The following is a 19,114-nucleotide window of genomic DNA, read 5'->3' as shown; positions in this document are numbered from 1 at the left end:
CGGTCCCTGGAGCCTCTGGAGGGGATGGAATTCCCCCGTTTGTGGGGTGGCGCATTGATATGGGGAAAGTTACGCAGATCAGGTGCTGGCGCTGCCCCTTCTGACTGTAATGTCACGTAACGTAATGTAATGTAAAATTGACAATTATCTATTTCCATATTACGAAATTGTGGCCCCACAATCAGCACAATGTTTCATTTTCACAGTAGTTGCACTTTCAGTAATGTGGTGCTGGTGGCATTTCACAACGCACACTGGGGAAGTGTCCTCATTGTACATACAGTTTCTTTTCTGCATACTTCATCACATAACCTGATTAACAGCTCCAAGGGCACAAGAAAAGGCACTAGAAATTGATAGATTTGAGATCCTGTTAAAGCACAAAAGGGAAACTGACAAGCCGAATCAATTGGAAGGTGAGAGAATCCAAAATTGTGAATGGGAAAGCTGAGAAGCAAGATGTGCCGACATTAAAATCCTGCCAGAGTATCCATTATGACAAAACAAAAGAGGAGATGTCTGGAAGGTGTATACTTAATCTTAAACTGGCAATTTCTCTGGGCAACTCTCGAGGCCACTCAATTACAGAAAGGGGAAAGAACATATGCAAATCAGGTTTGGCCCCACCCTAAAAGGAACATTCCAACCCAAGCAGCTAGATCACATCACTACTGCATAACACCAGAAGCATCCCCAGCCATATGCCGTCCTCATTGGGCATCATAAGAATTGAGTTGCTTGGGTATTTATACCCAGCATGCCCAGGGCCAAGGTCTGGGCATACCCGTCCACTCCGGGTGAATAAACCAATCGAAAATAGGCTATGTATGGACGGTAGAATTAACCTTAACCTTTTGGCAATTGCTCTGGGCAACCCTCCAGACTATCGCTCTTCATGCTGCCAAGCCATTCCAGAAAGGGGAAATAACATATGCAAATCAGACGTGGTCCCACATGAAAAGGAGCAGTCCAGCAAAACTGCTTGGTCACACCCACTCTGCATGAGATCACAACCAACCCTAGACATGTTTCTGCCTCTATTACAAGACAGAAGAAAGATGTGCAATTGAGAGCCTTGCAAGAGCCATCATCCAATGGGAATCATGGAAAACCTTGAAGGAACCCACAGCTGATTTTCCTTCAATGAAGCTATCATTACTGATGGTGAGAAAGAATATGTGAGGGAGATGGTAGGAGACAAGGAGCAGGATCCCCCATGGAGAGAGTGTGTCTGTTGAACAATAAGCACACTAGAAAGTGACCCCCCAGAGGCAGAGATATGTGAGAGACCCGACATTGAGGAAGGATAGCTCAGGGGCAACACGTTTGTCTTTAAAGCAAGACAACACAGCCCAAGTCAAGTTTGTATCCTGATCATGCGCTTAGAAACCACTTCTGTTATTAAGTGTGTTATACATGAACAATTATAATTCTAATTGCAACAGTGTTGATGGACAGAATTCTCTGGGAATCAGGATTAGGACAGATAGAGACGGCTGATAGAAAATGTAGAGATTGTGGATTGTATGCTTTGACAAATTTGAATATTTTGAGAGTGAAAAAGCAAATACTCCTCTTCATGGAACCTGGAAGTTTACTAAGAGTGCACTCAGAGCTTACTCCAAGATTCTATATTAAACAGTCACACATGAACATTTAAAGAGCAGAGCCGAATCTGCACTGAACTCCGGAATCAGTAGTAGACATTCCCAAATATGTTGCAAGGATCAGTGAACCATGTGAAAGCAAGAGAGTCACTAAGTTCCACCCTATAAGCAAAAGTGAATGGTCACAAGCATGTAACAACCATCATCAGACATTGTTAAAGTGAGAATACAACTGTGCTTTGGAGTAGTTTCCCAAGTACATAACACCCACCAGTAACCACTGTGCTGCAGCGTTTTACCTAAAGTGAAGGTTCCCAGAATTTTGCAACCCTCATTGAATGTTGCAGGAGTGAGACAGAAACTAAGCTGTGTCCTAGAACCTGGAATTCATGTTTTCAAGTGACCACCAGGGAGGATTTTGTAAGCGAGAGAAATCACATGGCATTCTTCAACCTGGACTTAGGGATAACACTTGTGCTGCAGTAATGAACATTGTATGAAATGCAGAACGAAAACTGCATTCTATAACATGCAGGAATTATAAACACATGCAACACATTAAAACTGTGATTCAGGTAAAAGAGGGAACCCCACACTGCATTCTGGAACCAAGACAGTATATTTCCAAGCAAGACAAGACAAATAATTGTATGAAAACTGCAGCAATGGAAATTCTGACCAAATAAAGCTGAATACGAATATAAATGGAAGTTCTTCATAAATTCATAAGTCTGAGCTTTTGTAAACTTGACAGATTCCTCAAATTGTGCACAATGTGAGGATTATAATGATCTTAAGTCTGTATGTGGGCATGAGCAAACATTAGTGGCATTCTGCATTGATTTGTCAAATATTTTATGGAATCAATTATAGATCTCGCTAACATGAATCCCCTAATTTAGCAGCTAAGCCAGCCCACAACTCTTGGACAAGAAAAAGACTGTGTTAGGAATAAAACGTGTTTTAATATAAAAAAACATGCAAAGGTGGTCCCCTAACTTTCTGCCAGGAAAGCCCCCACAATGAAACATCGGTACATTTGTTTACAGAAACTAGAATTATCCTGCCTGTGTGAATCTCACTGAGAAACCGTCGAGACATGCAGTCACACAGTAGGTCAATTAATTACACTTATGAGTCTAATTCTAATCAGACAATGGGCCTCATTACAAGTAAGGCGGTAAGGCAACAACGGCACCGGTATCGATACTGGCACCGTTGCTACCATACCGCCATAATACGAGTTCTGCTCACGGGTGCCCTTGCAGCCATCAGGTCTGACCTGGTGGCCATACCGGCACCCACGAGCAGAACATGATGGTACCACTGGTACCGTTATTAACGGTACCAGTGTTACCACCCTCCCCATTCCCATTAAGCCCTATGGAGGAGTCCTGGATTACCAGCACCTGCAAATTGGCAATTACAGGGTCCACCAAACTCAGCATGACCCGGTAATTGCCCATTCGCAGGTGCTGGATTTCTTCACAAGTTTGGAGGTAGCCTGCCTGTATTAAACAACCCATTCTAAGAACTAAAATAAACTAAACTAAGTCCATAATTACATGACTACTTATTGGCCTGTGTATTGATCTACTTCACATAGCAAATTAAAACACTTCATTCTCTCCAACATCAGTAACAAGTACAAGTATAACAGAATAGTTGCATAAAAACAATCTTAACATAAAACACATTTGAAATTAATTCCCCCTATGTGCAGATGTGGTGCTTTCGATTTCTAGTGTATACATGGAAGTTGAAAACAATGTGTTTTGCATTGAATTAGACTATGTAGGCATCTGTTTAGGGACACTGTGCTATTAATTTAGAACACAGAGTGTTGGTGTTTATCCCCTCAGCATTAGGCAATTGTTTTATTATTTTATAGTAAATTAATAAATAACTCTCTCACTTTACTTCACAGATCGGGTCTTACTGGCGCAGGGATCTCCCACTATTGTGCAATGAGTGGAGTTAGAGTACATTACTTTGTCATAAATATCTAAATAAGTAAAAGTGACAAGGTTAAGCTCCCTTTATTCCCCAATATGTCTTTATAAATATATATGGCTTTCACAGGTCACACATTAACAATCAATCCCCTTCAACACATTCTGTGTCAGACTACACCTATGAAACCCTGTAGAGTTTTATTTGATTGGCTCTGGCTTTACAAAGTGCTGCACTTTATTGGGGTGTAAATGCTTTACTTTCCCATGAAAATCAAGTCTGGCTTGGTTTTGAATACTATGAGAATGCAAAATCCATTTTCCACTTAACTTGCTCAGGAATTCTATTTGAGACATGCTTATGCTGGTGGAAGTCGCTCTCAGGCCACCCACTCCTGGGGCATAGCGTAGAACTGATTCTAGAAGGCCGATATCTAATTACCTTTGGGAATATTCATACTTACTTTCGAATAAATATTTACGCCACACAGTCTGCAAGGATACTCAAATGATTCCATGCAATATTAAGTCAAATAGGCCTCTTTGTGTCTCTTTCTCCCTTCTCCAGGAAAGAAGGAGTTCCACAGATAAACTGTGTTTGATGTTTCCTCATGGGTTTTGTCTACCATCTCCAGATACTATCACCGTCAGCATTCATTCATGTGGAACAGCTGTTCCTTATTCAGCAGGCTTAACAATCACAGCTCTTTCCCTATTTCCTGTGTCTTTCTACTTATGTAATGAGAATTATTCTCACTCCATGTTATTATAATGTCACACTTTTTGATTGGTGAAGTAGTTCTATTGGCTTGCTTAACAAGCAGACACTCCCAGAGAATACATCTATTAGAGTTCACAGTTTCACCATATTTAAGAACATCTGAGAGGGCCGGAGCTGCACACTCTGGACAATTTGTATCTAAAAAAATAATAGGTTCTTCTATTTCATCATAGCAAATATGACACACCAATGAAATATTATTTCTGGGTTTGAATTGTCTTAATGAATGCAGGGATATGAGGCATGACATTGTGTGATAAAATATGGCATATTCATAAAAAATTATGATTTGATCTATTATTAAAACAATATTAGTATGTCAATAATTGCAGAACACATGTCATCTTCATTCTAAGTATTATGGCCATGGAGTTATTTTGAAAATAGTATTTACTATCTGAAATAGCATTTTGAAATACAAAGTTTGCATCTTTGTTTTGAATTGGAGATGTGAACTAATGTCTGGGCTTGCCTGTAGCTAATGATTGACCTAGAGCAACTGGTAGATGCTGTTTGTGTTTGCAAATTCTCCCATAACCTCCCGTTGGAGAATCTAAATGGGAGGCTTCATTCACAGGGTGAAACCTTAAGTGCATGCTGGACCTTTGAAACCTGGGATTCTGGAAAACAGAGTGCATAGCTTTTAAGCATATTTCCTTGAAATAGGTCATTGGAAGTGGGTGACATCTCATTACACAGATGCCTTGTTATTGGGGTTTTAAAGTATGTTTTTGGTGCTAGATTAATGAGTTTGTTCATTTCCAAATGGCAAGCTAATTTCCTGGGATATCACACCATCAGTGCTGTACATACTGAATTGATCATGTGTTCAGCTTGTGATCATGCTAAATCAAGAGACAACAAAACACTAACATTGGCAAAGCCAGATTAGAATACCAATCTGGTCCTACCAATTGAGATATTAATGTATTCCACATTTTAAAGTCTCACATATTCTATAATACTTGGGTGTCGATTCATGGAAAAGTGCGCAGAGATCCTGCAAAGGGAGCGAGCCTGCATACAGAAGTTTTTCTGCGTGCTCCACATATTGATGGAATTGTTTACGTAAAGTGACCCTATACGCAGGTTGCGGCTGTAACACCTGTGAAACACCCCCACGCAAAGCAAAAAGAGCCAGATACAGCTAGCTATGCATGCACCATTGAAAGAGCGCATGGCGTCCCCCGCAACTAGGTCTACACCTCAGGGACACTGCGTGGGGTCCCCCGTAACTATTACCGGCATCCTGACAACATGCATACACATTTCTATAACTCCCGTAAATCTCCAGAAAGTCACTTCATTCCATGCTTTTGTGGGTGTGCGTTGGACTGCCTGCAGCCCATTCCCTCTAATGCCCGCATTTTCCCATATTCTTCCCCATTTTCCATATTCCGCCCCTACCATGGCCTCTGCGCAGGCCACTACCATGCTCTGCGAGGTGTCTCATGCAGGGCGATCGACTGCACGCAGAGATGTGCCGAGCCTGCACGAAGTCCCCGCAAAGTATGAAAAAGTCCTGCGCAGTCGATTCCATGAATCGACAAATGGGATTTTGCGTGCAGTTTGGCATACTAAGTCCATATTTACTGTGCAGAAAATTCCATGAATAGGGCCCTTAGTGTATTTACTATAGACTTCTACTTGGATTTATGAAGGCATCACATTTCACATATTCTGAATTAAATGCATTGCAAGCTTACTTGCCTAGTACAATGCAATGGTTAATTTAAAATTACATAGAAACAATCAAGAAAATTAAAACTTGGGTACTGTGATGCTTCACATATCAATATCTTGGTTTATAAAATTACAGGTGAATACATTAAGCTCTGTTGAAATTGTAACAACGTTTCTTAGATAATGTAAGAACTGACACCAGGTTTTCTTTTAGGCTTGGTCACATTTCTGATATAATATGTAGAAGCCACCACTGTCCCTTATCCTTTCTTAGATTATTGGTCTCCACTTATTGTAGAGGCTGGTATCACTGATTAGAGGAACCACTGCTTTGCACTTTGCAGTATTCACATTTCTTCATTCATTGAGTTCTGTACAGTATCTTATCTCAAAGCTGAAAGGTACAATATTGCAGTCTATTTTTCAGAAAGGGCTTTCACCATTTCTTGCTGAAGTTGATTACAAGGTAGTCCTTGAACCAAAAATACTTCCTCAGCTTGCAGTACACAAAAAGGTTCAGTATGTGTTTAATCCCATGCAGTGTGTCAGGTGCTTTCCCTCAGATGAGCAGATAAATACCTGCATTCGACAGGTGCGCCTTGTTTGTGGTAGTTAAAGAAACACACAGACCACGTGGAGTAGCAAGACACCCTTCAAGCATTTATCGCTGTAGATTCATCAATCCCCCCTTTTTACCATGACACTACATTGAACGCCCTTTCGGGAACTTTCAGATAATCAAGAATAATCATCATACATGACGTTTGAATGCATAGTCTTTTAAAAAGAAAGCGTTGAAAAGGAAAGGAACATAATTTTCAAAATAAGTTTACAGACAGTCTACTATAAAGTAGATGTTCTGACACACCAGAAGTTTCGGTTCTAATATGTTGGTTCATGGATTCCCCGAACTGTGCATTGATGATGGAAAATTCCAAATCTGCTTCAAGGTGGGACTGCGATACTTTCAGAAGGATGAGTCCGATGGGATTGCGGAGTCCCTGAATGGAGAATAACATTAGTGAAAAATTGGCTTCATTAAAGGATTTCGGGTAATCAAACAAATTAAAACATGTAAAATCGTGTTTTTTAAAGAATTTCTGCTGATTCGAAATACCAGAATTGGGTTTGTTTGAAAGTCGTCCACATAGTCCTAAACGTTACACATTGCATCTCGTTTAATTAACATAATTTTTCACGCAGCAAACAGCACACAGGAAAGATAGACACTTTGTGAAACCAGGGTGATAACTAAGGGGGTATGGAGAGGGGAACAGGTAGGTGATTATTTCGGGTACATGGAATCGCAGAAGAAAGTGTAGGTTGATTTTATTTTTAGTCTTTTGCTTTATTCACTCAGTGGTTTAAATAAAATGGGGGTCATTACGACCCTGGCGGTAGGGGGTTAACGGACCGGTAGAGCTGCCGGCCCCGTTAACCCCTACCGCCTAATTACGAGGTCCCCTCGCAGGACCCGCTAAGGACACCTGGTCTTACCTGGCGTCCTTAGAAGGTCCCGCAAGCAGGCCAAGATGCAAACAACGGGCCCGTCATTAACAGCCCGTTGTTTGCATCCTCCCATTCCCATTGAGCCCTACGGGGGCTCGAATGGGAATGGGGATGTACAGGGTCGAGGTTCATGGAATGGGGAAATACCGGGCTCTCCAAGGTCAGAATGTCCCGGTATTTCCCCATTCCAGGAACCCAGACCTGGTACCCGGAAGGGGGGTAGCCATGCCGCAAATACCGGCATGGTTACCTCCAAGGTCGTAATGACCTCCAATGTGTTTTGTGATTACCATTTACCTGCAGATATTGTTATTCCATTCCATCTCCACAGACATGACGTGCTTATAAAACCTCATGTTTTCTTTGTTAAAAGGGTTTTGATTAATGAACATCTTGGCATTTTCTTGTAATTCATCCTTCACAACAATCATTCATAAAAGGAGCTGAATTTGATAATTCTCTCTCCTTGTATGTGCAACATACAGAAAGTTTTTTTTTTTTTACTCCCTAAACAACCCTTCTGATTCACCAACTAACTGATCAGCCAGACCCTTACGAATACCAACAGATGGAGATTATAGGAAACACGTTGTTTCAAATGGGCAACATAATATATGAATAATAACTTGAAGTTGATGTAATTGCCTTGAGGAAGTTTGTCTTGAGCAAAACAATCGTTGGCAAATGAAGGAGCTCGCTTGCATAATTGTCTAAGACTTGATCAATGACATGTTCGGACAATGAATATATGAATGTATGGCAAATTATGATTTATTGCAACAGCGAAACAACCAAATTAAAAAAAGAAAATGTTCGCATCAAACTAAAGGATTTTCAAGTATGTATAAATCGAAGTTAGCCAACGCAGAACACTACTGCCACTAGAAGTCTTGCTTTCCGAACAGTTTATTTGTGAGCTCTGATGTAGTACCATCCCGGGGCATGCTCCAGAAACAAGTACCAACAATTAAAATTTAGCAGTGAATAAGATGCATTTGTGACCGTTTTTAGCACCCTTTCTTTATTCAATTAATTAAAACGGTGAGTCAAAAATATGCACTCTTTGTTAGGCATCGCATGCAAAAAGCAGAAGAAAGGCATGTGCTATTACTTGCTTTTTAAACTTTTTTATCTGTAAAGAAATATATCCACGGCTGTCCTATGCTTTTCCATGTCACTGTTAAGGCAATTGTGTTTGCATTATCATACAATAATACCTTGTCCTGTTGGGAAGGTCAGGATGCTCACTGAAGGCTTGCATGTAAAAAGTGATAACTAATAATAATAATAATAATAATAATTTAAGCTCTGGCTTCTTACATGTGGCCTACCTGCATTTCTAAATTCCAGTCTTATGGCAGGGCTGACTCAACTTTTCATCCTTAAGAGGTCTATGAAATACTTTCCATATTAAGTTTCTTTGTTTATATATTGCCTATTATTACCATCAGAACGAGGTCGGAAAGGCTTCCCGTGCATATATGTGCGTTTCTCAAAGGAAAGGGTGAGGATAAGACCAAGTTCATAATGTTAAACTGAATTGATCCCCCCAAAGTAATGTCTAGGTTTTGGGAAATCAGGCAATTTTGTATTATAGAAGATAAATTATTTATTTCTCAGTTAATGTCCCTCTACAGACCCAGCCAATTTGCAAGCTTTTTGTTATCCAGGTTTGTTGTTTACCCTTACAGCCATAACAATAAAGAAAAAGATTATTACACATTTTGAAACACAAACAAATTCGCCATTCTTAATGGTAATCTTGCAGTGTTCCAATGTGGGTTAGCCATTGTTGGCATTTACAATGGACTCGTTCATTGTTATGAAGCCTGCTGTCTCTTTCTTAACTTTCTGCTTCACAGCTCTGGGTAACCCTCAGCACCTTTCAGCATTTGCAACGCTTCACAGTTACATGCACCTTCTCCAATTGTTTAATTTTGTTTTTCCGTGTGTTTAATTGACTACATATAGCACAGCCACATCTACTCTTGCTTAGTTAGAATACATGCTTTCCAATTGTACCTCGAACCCTGGTTGACTAGATTCATTACTTCACTATTTTCTCCCTACATTAATCATTACACAGCTATTTTTATTTAGCGAGTAGCCATATTAATAACTGCACAAGTAATGTTTTTCATACTTGAAATAATAGGCGCATAGTTGTGTTATTGTGTGTTATGTGTACACGTTGTTTCAGAGGTACTTAGCCACTGTTTTCCCCAGATTAAGTTGTTGCTCCTCCACCGTAATGGTTGCACTGCCAGATTACCTTCTGTTCAGCCACGCTTTGCTTTTTGCTCACCAAAGGACCAATGATTCGACATTTTACATGATCACCCCATTGCTAAACAAACTGTTGCATTCTGGGTCAGCTGCCCTCCAACTTTGTACCACTCTTTGATGGCCCACATTAATGATTCCACCTGTAGAATTGTTGTTCCACTGCCTGAATACATTATTATAGTATCAGACTGACTGAATTAGCTGTCCCATTAGTCCTAGCTGATTATGAACGCATATACATCAGTTATTCACCAACTCCACTTGGCTCCCAGAGTGCCCCAGAAAATTATTGAACTGGAAAAACAAGTGTTAGAATGCCAATTTAAATGTGCATTGCTAGATTAAGGGCCTGATTCACAGAAGCATTTTGGAATGGTGCAATCCCATCGGAAAACGCTCTGTAAATCAGGCCCTAAGTGTTGCACCACTCTAAAACGTTTTATTAGCAGATATCAGGTAAGTATTATTTGCTCACATGACTGCACCATAGTAACTGTGCTTGAATTACTAGAGTGTACACTAGCGGCCCGATTCATGAAATAGTGCGCATATATCCCGCAAATGCTGCATGTCAAAATTGACACTGAACGATCCTGCACGCAGATTTCATTGTACATTTCCTCGTTTTCATGGAATTGTTTGCGCTAAGTAACCGTATATGCAAGTCACGGTGGGAATGCTCCGGACAAGCCCCCACGCAAAGAAAAAACACCAAGAACAGTACCTTTGCGTGTTCCCCCAGGCACGAATACACGCACCCTTCAAACAGTGCATGGGGTGCCCCACAAGCAGGCCTGCATTTTGGGGACCCTGCGCTGGGTCCCCGTAACTGTTATTGGCATCATGACAACATGCATACAATTTATCGTAACTCAGGTAAAACTCAGAAAATCTGTGTCTGACCCACCAGTAAACCATTCCTCAACCCTGCTACACTGCATATGCCCAACCCAAAGTCAGATCGGAACCACGGCTTCTTGCACGCACCCCTAAACCCAACACCCGATCTTACCTCTGAACAGTGAATCCTATGCACAAGTGTCTGTACGCCTGTCTTCGGGTGGCAGATAGACTGAATGCTTTGCATGGCCATTTCCGCACTAAGAGGTGCACGCTTCGGTCCATGAATACATAACCGTCCATGCAACAGTGGGCGTGCAAGGGACTGCCTGCGGGCCACCCCTCTTAACGGCCACTTTTTGCCTTGCTCTTCCTCATTTTCTGTATTCCGCGCCCTACCCTGCCCTTTGTGCAATCCACGCCCATGCTCTGTGTGGTGTTGCCTACAAGGCACTCAGCCTTTTTCAGTGACGTGCCGAGTCTGTGCTAAGTCCCTGCAAAGTACGCAAATGTGCAGCACAGTCCATTCCATGAGTCGACAAGTGGGATTTTGCACGCAGTTTGGCACGCAAAGTCCAGATTTTCCACACAGATAATTCCATGAATCAGCCTTAGGTTTATATACACTGTTGTGCTCTTTATACAACTACTTTAGTTGTCAACCAATGCATAATTCCCTCTCTGAATGCATAATACTAATTGCCTGAAATTCTATAGTAAATGTGCATGGGTAGGTAAGCTGTCACCCAACTATACATGGCTTCTAAATGCCCACATTACTATTATATTGTCTGATAACTCGGTACTGAAGGGCCCACCAACCGTGAGTCACTCCGTCTCCTGCACACCTATAGATACTGACTATCAGTCAATATTTAAATGTCAAGTAGATTATTTAAATACCAGACCCCCCTGCAAAAGAGAGTGCAAACCTTTCCATACCGTTTCAATTTAAACTGTTTAGTCTTTCTTGATTGAAAGAAACACAACTTTCACTACATTGTTTGTAAGTATATTGTATTGCATTTTTCACAATAAGGTTCTAACACTTCTTTTGTCTGTCATTATTTGATTAGTACTTATTCACCTGATAAGAATTAAATGTTGGGTTTCGCAATTTTTGCCCAATTAATACATCTAAAATCATTTCTTTCTGGGTGAAGGAACTGGTACCTTGTCAAAGAAAAATGGGTATGGTTAAAAATGCCAAAATTACCATATAGATTACATAGTGGCATGGTCACTACTCTAAAGATTTGTCAAAGACTTTACCAAAGTAAGGCAACCCCTAGACTTCCCTTTAATTCATTAATGTCCCTCTGGGGTATTTAAAAGTCCTAACAGGGATTTTGTGAAATCCTCTGTCCTCCCTCTGGAGCTGCTATGCGGTATGATTCTAAAGTTAAAGGAAGCCAGGCAGACAGTGAAAATGTCACTGCCAGCCAGTCCTACATTGTATTCTAATCACAAAGAATACGTTATTACAAAAAAACAGAGAAGACATTTACCTGACTTCAATTTGGATGTTCTGCAATCGTTTTCCAGCGTTCTGCAGTCAAACACCATGTTTGAAGAACAAAAAATGGCTGCCATGTATGTTGTAGTCATCCAGGCATTATTGCTGCCGGGCTATGTGATGGGTTGATGTAAGCATGCTGCGTACGCGATCAGGAGCCAATCGCAGTTGCTGGTAGCTAAGCTATCAGGTAATCTCATTAGTAAATAATGTGCATAGCTTATGTGTTCATGTTGCAGAAAATGGCAATGCGTATCCATTGTAACTATGGAGACGTCTTATGGTTCATTCATATAATTCATGCACTGCTGTTTAATTGCTAATCCTCATACAAAGTGTTTTGTAAACTCATAATAGGACTTCTGCAAGAGTAATTCCAATACTTTAACACAAAGGGAACCATACAAACTCGATGTGATTTATGGAAAATAAGTAATTCACTTTCGTTACTGGAGGAAAAGTAAAATGATAATAATTAGCAATATCTATGAAAGAATTTATTTTTATTAAATTGCAACAATGCCAATATTCACTGTTTAAAAGGGAGTATGTAGTCTTTATGAAAGGAACTGACCTTAGATGGATTTTCTTTTGCCTATCTGTGCGAGCTAAAAGCACACTTATTTGACCTGTAAGTGGTTTCAATCCGGCACACACCCAAGTCAACGCCTAGCATGTAGTGCACAACTGAAATCCTTATTTAATTTTTGTCTAAAAAGTTCTTTATTCTGAACGATATACCACTCATATCACGCCCTTCTCCTGGAACCCCCACGGTCACACTGAACCAGGAATCAGACTGGTTTACAAAGGTAATTATTTATTTTATGTATTTAAAATGTAATCACTGTATGTTTTAATAGATACACAACAATCACCAATGGGGTGAGGTAACACTGAATACTATCTTTAATACACAGGCGCAATTAGTGAGCAAAACCATTCAGCACAGACAATAATACTTTTGTGTTGGTTCAGATCAGATAACACTGTGGGTAGAGGTTCCCCCTGCACACCCCTCAACCCCCAATAGGCAATTTAAAGGGATAGGAGAAGAGAGCAGGTATTCAGGAATTGCAGAAATCAAATGGAACATCAATCCCACTTTTCCCTTTTCAAACACAAAAGAAAACGGAATTGACTGTCAAGCTGTCAAAATGGCTTTTAAAGTTATCTTTATAATGGACTGGGCAAAAACACCTATTCTTATGGGAGCCGCTTTGGATAGTTGCACATAAACACAAGCATTGATTTAATCCCAAGAAAACATTTGAAATATAAAAATTCAAGTCGGAAGCAATTAAAAGCTGTTTTACCCGTGTACAAATTTCCCAAAATGAGAATTCATGGCAAACTTTTCACTGCACGAAATTCGCAATAACGGGAGAATCACATTTGATTCAGGAGTTGAGATTTTATTTCTATCACAAAAACTGAGGGAGTTACAGATGTTTTAGTAGAGGTTGTTTTTCGAGATAGGCGCAAGAATGGAAATCAGGAATACGCTTTTAAAATGACAAAAAGGGTTTCTGATACTAGAGGATGACTATGAACAAAATGAATACCATAAAGGAACACAATCAATTGATCAGGGTGACTGCCTCCTAAGGAAACTCGCCTTCTTCAGAAGAGGAAAGGATCAACGCAAAGGTAGTTTTAAAAGTACTAGTTCTGGAGGAAAGATAGGATGGTTTGGAGAGAGGGTTTGGACAATGCAAAGATACTCCTAACAATACAGGTGCTGAATAAAATATAGGATGGGTCTAAGATAGGGATAAGATTATGCAAGTTACATATGCTAGTGACACAATTTTTCCTATTTATACTCACTGGATACGTTTTTAAATGGAACCATCAGTTCTGGTCAGGGGATTGGATCGGGTTTAGGAAAGACAGCTTTGCACATAGGACAAGGGCAGGGTCAGCAAGGCGCTCTGGTCACAGTGCGTCACAGGACTGGACTGGATCTGCCCTTCTTGGTTCTGAGGATATTTATTTTCAGCAGGCAAGCAGAACAGTACAGCCCGGCTGTATTATGTGTCTTCCCCTTAGGCTTGTGGGGTTCTGTTCTGGAATTTGAGGCCTATCTGAGAATTTTTCAGCTATGCAATAGGCCTTTTTGCTTTGCCAAGTTTCTGGAGTCTGGAACAAGTATGATGTAGAGTTCAGCAGCAGGGTGCTCCGCCAGCATCAGGATAGTAAGTGAATCTGTCTGTCCTTATGAGTTGTGAGCTGACTCTATTTATGATATGAAATGACATCATAAAGGGGTGTGTGGGCCGGTTTAGCCTAAGCTTGCCCCTTTGAAAGGTGATTGGGTCAGAGTCTACTCTCTGCCTCGATAGGAGGAGAGAAATTGGGTGTCATCTTTATGGTGCAATTTTATGAGGCTGAGAAACCACCTCTAGCCCCGGAACACAAAATCTACTTTTGGCAAAATAAATATTTCCACATGTGCAACATCTATAAAAATCACATATACAGGTTACATATTTTACATAGCAGCTATTCCTCAAAACCCCGTAGCTGTGGGATCTTGTCTCCGCTTTTCACAGAATTTTGCCCTTTTCACTGTGAACACAATGTCCAATATTTAAGCAAATTTCTACAAGTGTGCGTGTTTAACATGGGGATAAGTGTATAAAGTTTCATAATTCTAGCGGAAATGCTTTTTGCATAAAATCACATTTCTTGCCATTGCTGTCCAGCACATGTCACACAGTTCTGGTGCCTCTTCACCCGTGCAGCCAGAAATTAAATGAACAACTCTGTTATTTTTATATTTTTCACAATTTTAAACAGTAAGTTATCAGTCTTTTAAAAATATGTTCTTTGTCCATATTAAGCAACAAATGGTTGTTTGGCTCCACCCCTTAGTCTCTCCCTGGAAGCCCAGGAGCCATCCCCCATGTTTGTTCTTTGCAGGGGCCATTTACGACTGTCTTCACACTTCGAATTTCCAGAGCTGCAGCTTGTCATTGTTCCTTTTGCCTCTGTAGACCAGGTTCTTTCCTACCCTGTAATTAACACTTCCCCGTGATTTCCTGCTGGGTGAAAAGACCTTCCTTCTGTGAGAAAAATCTGTTATTCAAGTTCTGCAACTTCAGCCAAGTTTAATTTGTTAACTCTGTTGACTTTTCCTTAGCACAAAACAAACTTATTGTATCCAATAACAGCTAGAATTCTCATTCAAGATTTTAAATCATGGGATCAAAACAATTACAATATGGGTTACTATCAGTAACAGGCCTCTTAGATTGCAAACACTTGATTTTCAGTTTATACATGTTAAAGTTTAATCAGGCAGGCCCCTGACAACTGTCATCACAGTACCCCTCTGCTGCACAGAGATGTTTGACAGATCCACAGGCAGGCCACTTTTGCTGTGAAAATCTATCTATGCTTTCAGCCTTTCAGGACTGTGTAAGTTCACAATGATTTTATAACTAAGTGAATTGTAGCACCCAGTAAGAACTTTGAATTTTTTTAAAAGTTGTTTTGTACCGGCATTCTAAAGTTTCAGCAGCAAAGAAAAAGAGATGTAAAGCAATCTTGAAGTTTCATTTAATAAAGCACTGCTTTTTCCTTCTGCACTCCACTTTCAATTGTTGTGGAGCCCAGTGACACATTTCAGTAGTGAGAGCTCTGTTCCACCAGTGACAACATGCGTGCAAAGCACGATTTTCAAGGGTTTTGGCATGCACAAGGGTTTTGTGGCCATTTTAATATTTCTGGCACCATCATAACAGAGTGATGCAGCATAGCAGAGCAAAAGTGGGTTAATACATCCCACAGACCTTTCCGGGCAAGTCCTGCAAAGTTGAAATACAGAGTTCCCCAATGATCCAGTCTCTTGTCTCTACTCTTCAACACCCTCAACAGCCGTAAAGCAGCCCAGAAACAATGTACAAGTTCCCTAATGACCCTTCAATGAGTACATCTCACCTCAGTTCATGCCTTGCTCACCTGAACTCTCGGATGACCACAAACAGACTTAATATGAACCCCGTAAAAACAGAGCGTATAATCTGCATGAAAGCACCAAACGCTACACCAATTCTGTGGCCTGATGAAATGGGCACGCACCCCATGCCAATAACAACTGTCATACACCTTGTTTTCATGATGGACATTTACCATAAACTGGAACTTCAGGTCAAAGCTCTTGTGAAATGTTTCCTCTTTCTGCTGTATATGAGCCAGCACATCATGGCCTTCCTGACCGCCATCAAAAGAACCCTGGCCCTCATTGCAATTGTTCTTTTCAAATTTGGACTCTGCCAACAGTTTCTAACTTGGATTCCAGGAATACCTAGTCACCAGACTTAAACGTGGTAACAACACAGCCAGACTGCTGCTTTGACTGAAAATATGCAAACACATATGCTTGCCATCTGCATGGTATTCTAGCTCCTGATCAAATAGAGGAGCCACTTAAAAAACCAGTTGCTTACTCTGCCTCACAGGGTTCTTGAAGCCATCACAAAGAAATTGATACAGTAACAACTACTGAGAAACATTGTATCCAGCGGTGATGAATTAGTAAGTGTGCCAACGTTCAACCAGATATGGCATGAAGTATCTTCCTTCTCCTTTTTCTCAACAAAGCTCTGTAGCACTTCTTTTTCCCAAAAGCTTCTGTATATTAGATGTCCATCTGACCTTCAGAAAACTGCTAACAACCTGGCTATTCAACTAACAGCAGCATGGGACCAGTACCGAAAATATGCACCCAACTGTCAAATTTCGAACTTAATGGAAGTCGCCCATTGAAATCATATTGCCATACCACAAACCCATGGAAAGGTTAACCACAATGACCTTTGGAGAACATCCTAATTTGGCTAAGACTCCACACAACTATCCGAATCATATTGCAGAAGGTTGCAATGGCCATGCTTCTGGATGGTACGAAAGACTCCTTCACCTTCTACATGTTCTCTATCTGTCTAATTTGATCCCTCTAAAATCTCCTATCACCTTACACCACTCGGACACATATATGTTTCCCTTATATGGCCTAGAAATTACCACATTGATATTAATCGAGATTTGGCAAAGCTCACTTCTCTAGTTCTATCACACTGCCACACTGTAGTGGATAATTGAGAACCAGAGTGCCTTGATTTATGTGTCCTTGGCTCCTTCATGCGAGAGAAATATCTTCCCAATTATCTAGGCTAAACACATAAAACCAGAATGGCACTATGCCCTTGGCTATTTCCAACCTTTTCTCATCAAAATTGTAACTTTTGCATCTGCTTCTCCATATGGACCACTAACTACCTTCACCACTAGTTATGTGAGTAAAGTTTGAATGGAGGTACTCTAAATCAGGACACAAACTCATGTTTTACATTCAGCGTATATCTTGAAGATAGTACTGATATTCTCTTTTTAGTTGTGCATAAGTTATCTTTTCATCAGTCAAATCTGCCTGTGTAGTAATGACACGCTATGCTACAAGGTGCCTGCCTATTTTTATATGGTTGATTACAAATACGGACTGTCATAAATGAGCTTCTACTGGTAAGATAACTTGTTGCAAAAAACTGCGTCTTCGCACATGATATGCTACAAAAGTATGTGCCCACAATCCCCCAGGGCTATTATGCAGGGAGTGATGTACTGAACCCACATGCAACTGGACATATAAGCCTGGGCTGGTAAGGGTAGTGGATGAAGATGGCTTCAGAGTTGCAACTAGAGCAGTGATCCACAACATGTAGCTCGGGAGCAACATGTTGCTTGCCACATCCTAAAATGTTGCTCGCCAGTTGCTCTTGGCCATGCAGTGGAGGCCAAGAAGGAAGCACTGCACGAAAGATATCGCAATGGCAATTCAGCCTGTGCCAGCACAGTGTGGGAAAGCTAGACCAAAGGCCTCCTCTAGAAGACAGACCTGATATGCCATTAGTTGTCGAAGAATATGCAGTGTTAGCTAAAGGACAGCGAGGGATGGATAGGTTTAAAGTGCCCAAGGAGCATGATGGACCCTTAGTAAGATGATTAAGATGTAAGAAGAGACAAGCCTCATAAAGGCTAGGCTGGTGCAAGTGAAAGCAGAAGTAATTGTCTATTGTTGTACCTACACTGGTCGTAAATGTTGTTATCTTGCATTTGTATATTACCTCCTGTCATAGTTTATGGTGTTGAAGCATTTTGCCTGTCAATGAGGCAAAGAAGAGTATGATGGAACATTCAGTAATGGTAGGGGGGAGCAAAGTCAGGTAGATATTTGGGATGAGGTTGAGTGATGTGGGCATGAGGGCGAAACAGGTGGGCATGCAATGTAATTAGACTTACCTAGCAAAGCAATAATTGCAGCATACAGGAGGCCCAGAAACAGGCCGGCATAACCATCCCAGTGCAGACCATGAAACTGCTTCTGTAATCGGCATTCCAAATGCCCCTCAATGAATCTGCACTTATTGGCCCAGATCCACGCTACAGTCGAAGCCAATAAGCTGCATAACACTAGTAGGTGAGCTGGAAAAGGTACACAATTTGGCCAGCAACTGCTGAAATTAACAAAACATTTCAATGTTGCACTTAAGTCGGTTGCAATGGGGCTATTTGCAGAAGCTTAGCAAGCACATAAGGGGAAATAAGTAATGCAATAGCCCAATTCTCCATGATTCAAAACTCAAAATTGTGTTAAAAATGTCCCATACACGTTGCATTGTCCTTGTGATTAAATTGCTATCTTCTGTTAATTTGACAAGTATACACAAACCACATGCCATGTTTGTGGATTGGTGAACATTGCCATCTTCTGTACCTTTGCCCAGCTGTCAAGTGCATAATGGGAAAACAAGTGGCATGAAAAATGTTCTTTAATAATGTGCACATGCTGGTTTTTGAACTAGTAAAGTTTGTGTTTGATGTTGCCACATACAATTGTCAGAAATGTTACATGCTGAATAGTGTCCTGGTAGAA

Source organism: Ambystoma mexicanum, chromosome 7q, assembly GCF_040938575.1.
Source record: "Ambystoma mexicanum isolate Mex_15411 chromosome 7q, UKY_AmexF1_1, whole genome shotgun sequence".
Taxonomy (NCBI): Eukaryota; Metazoa; Chordata; class Amphibia; order Caudata; family Ambystomatidae; genus Ambystoma; species Ambystoma mexicanum.
Note: the sequence above shows the minus strand (reverse complement) of the source record.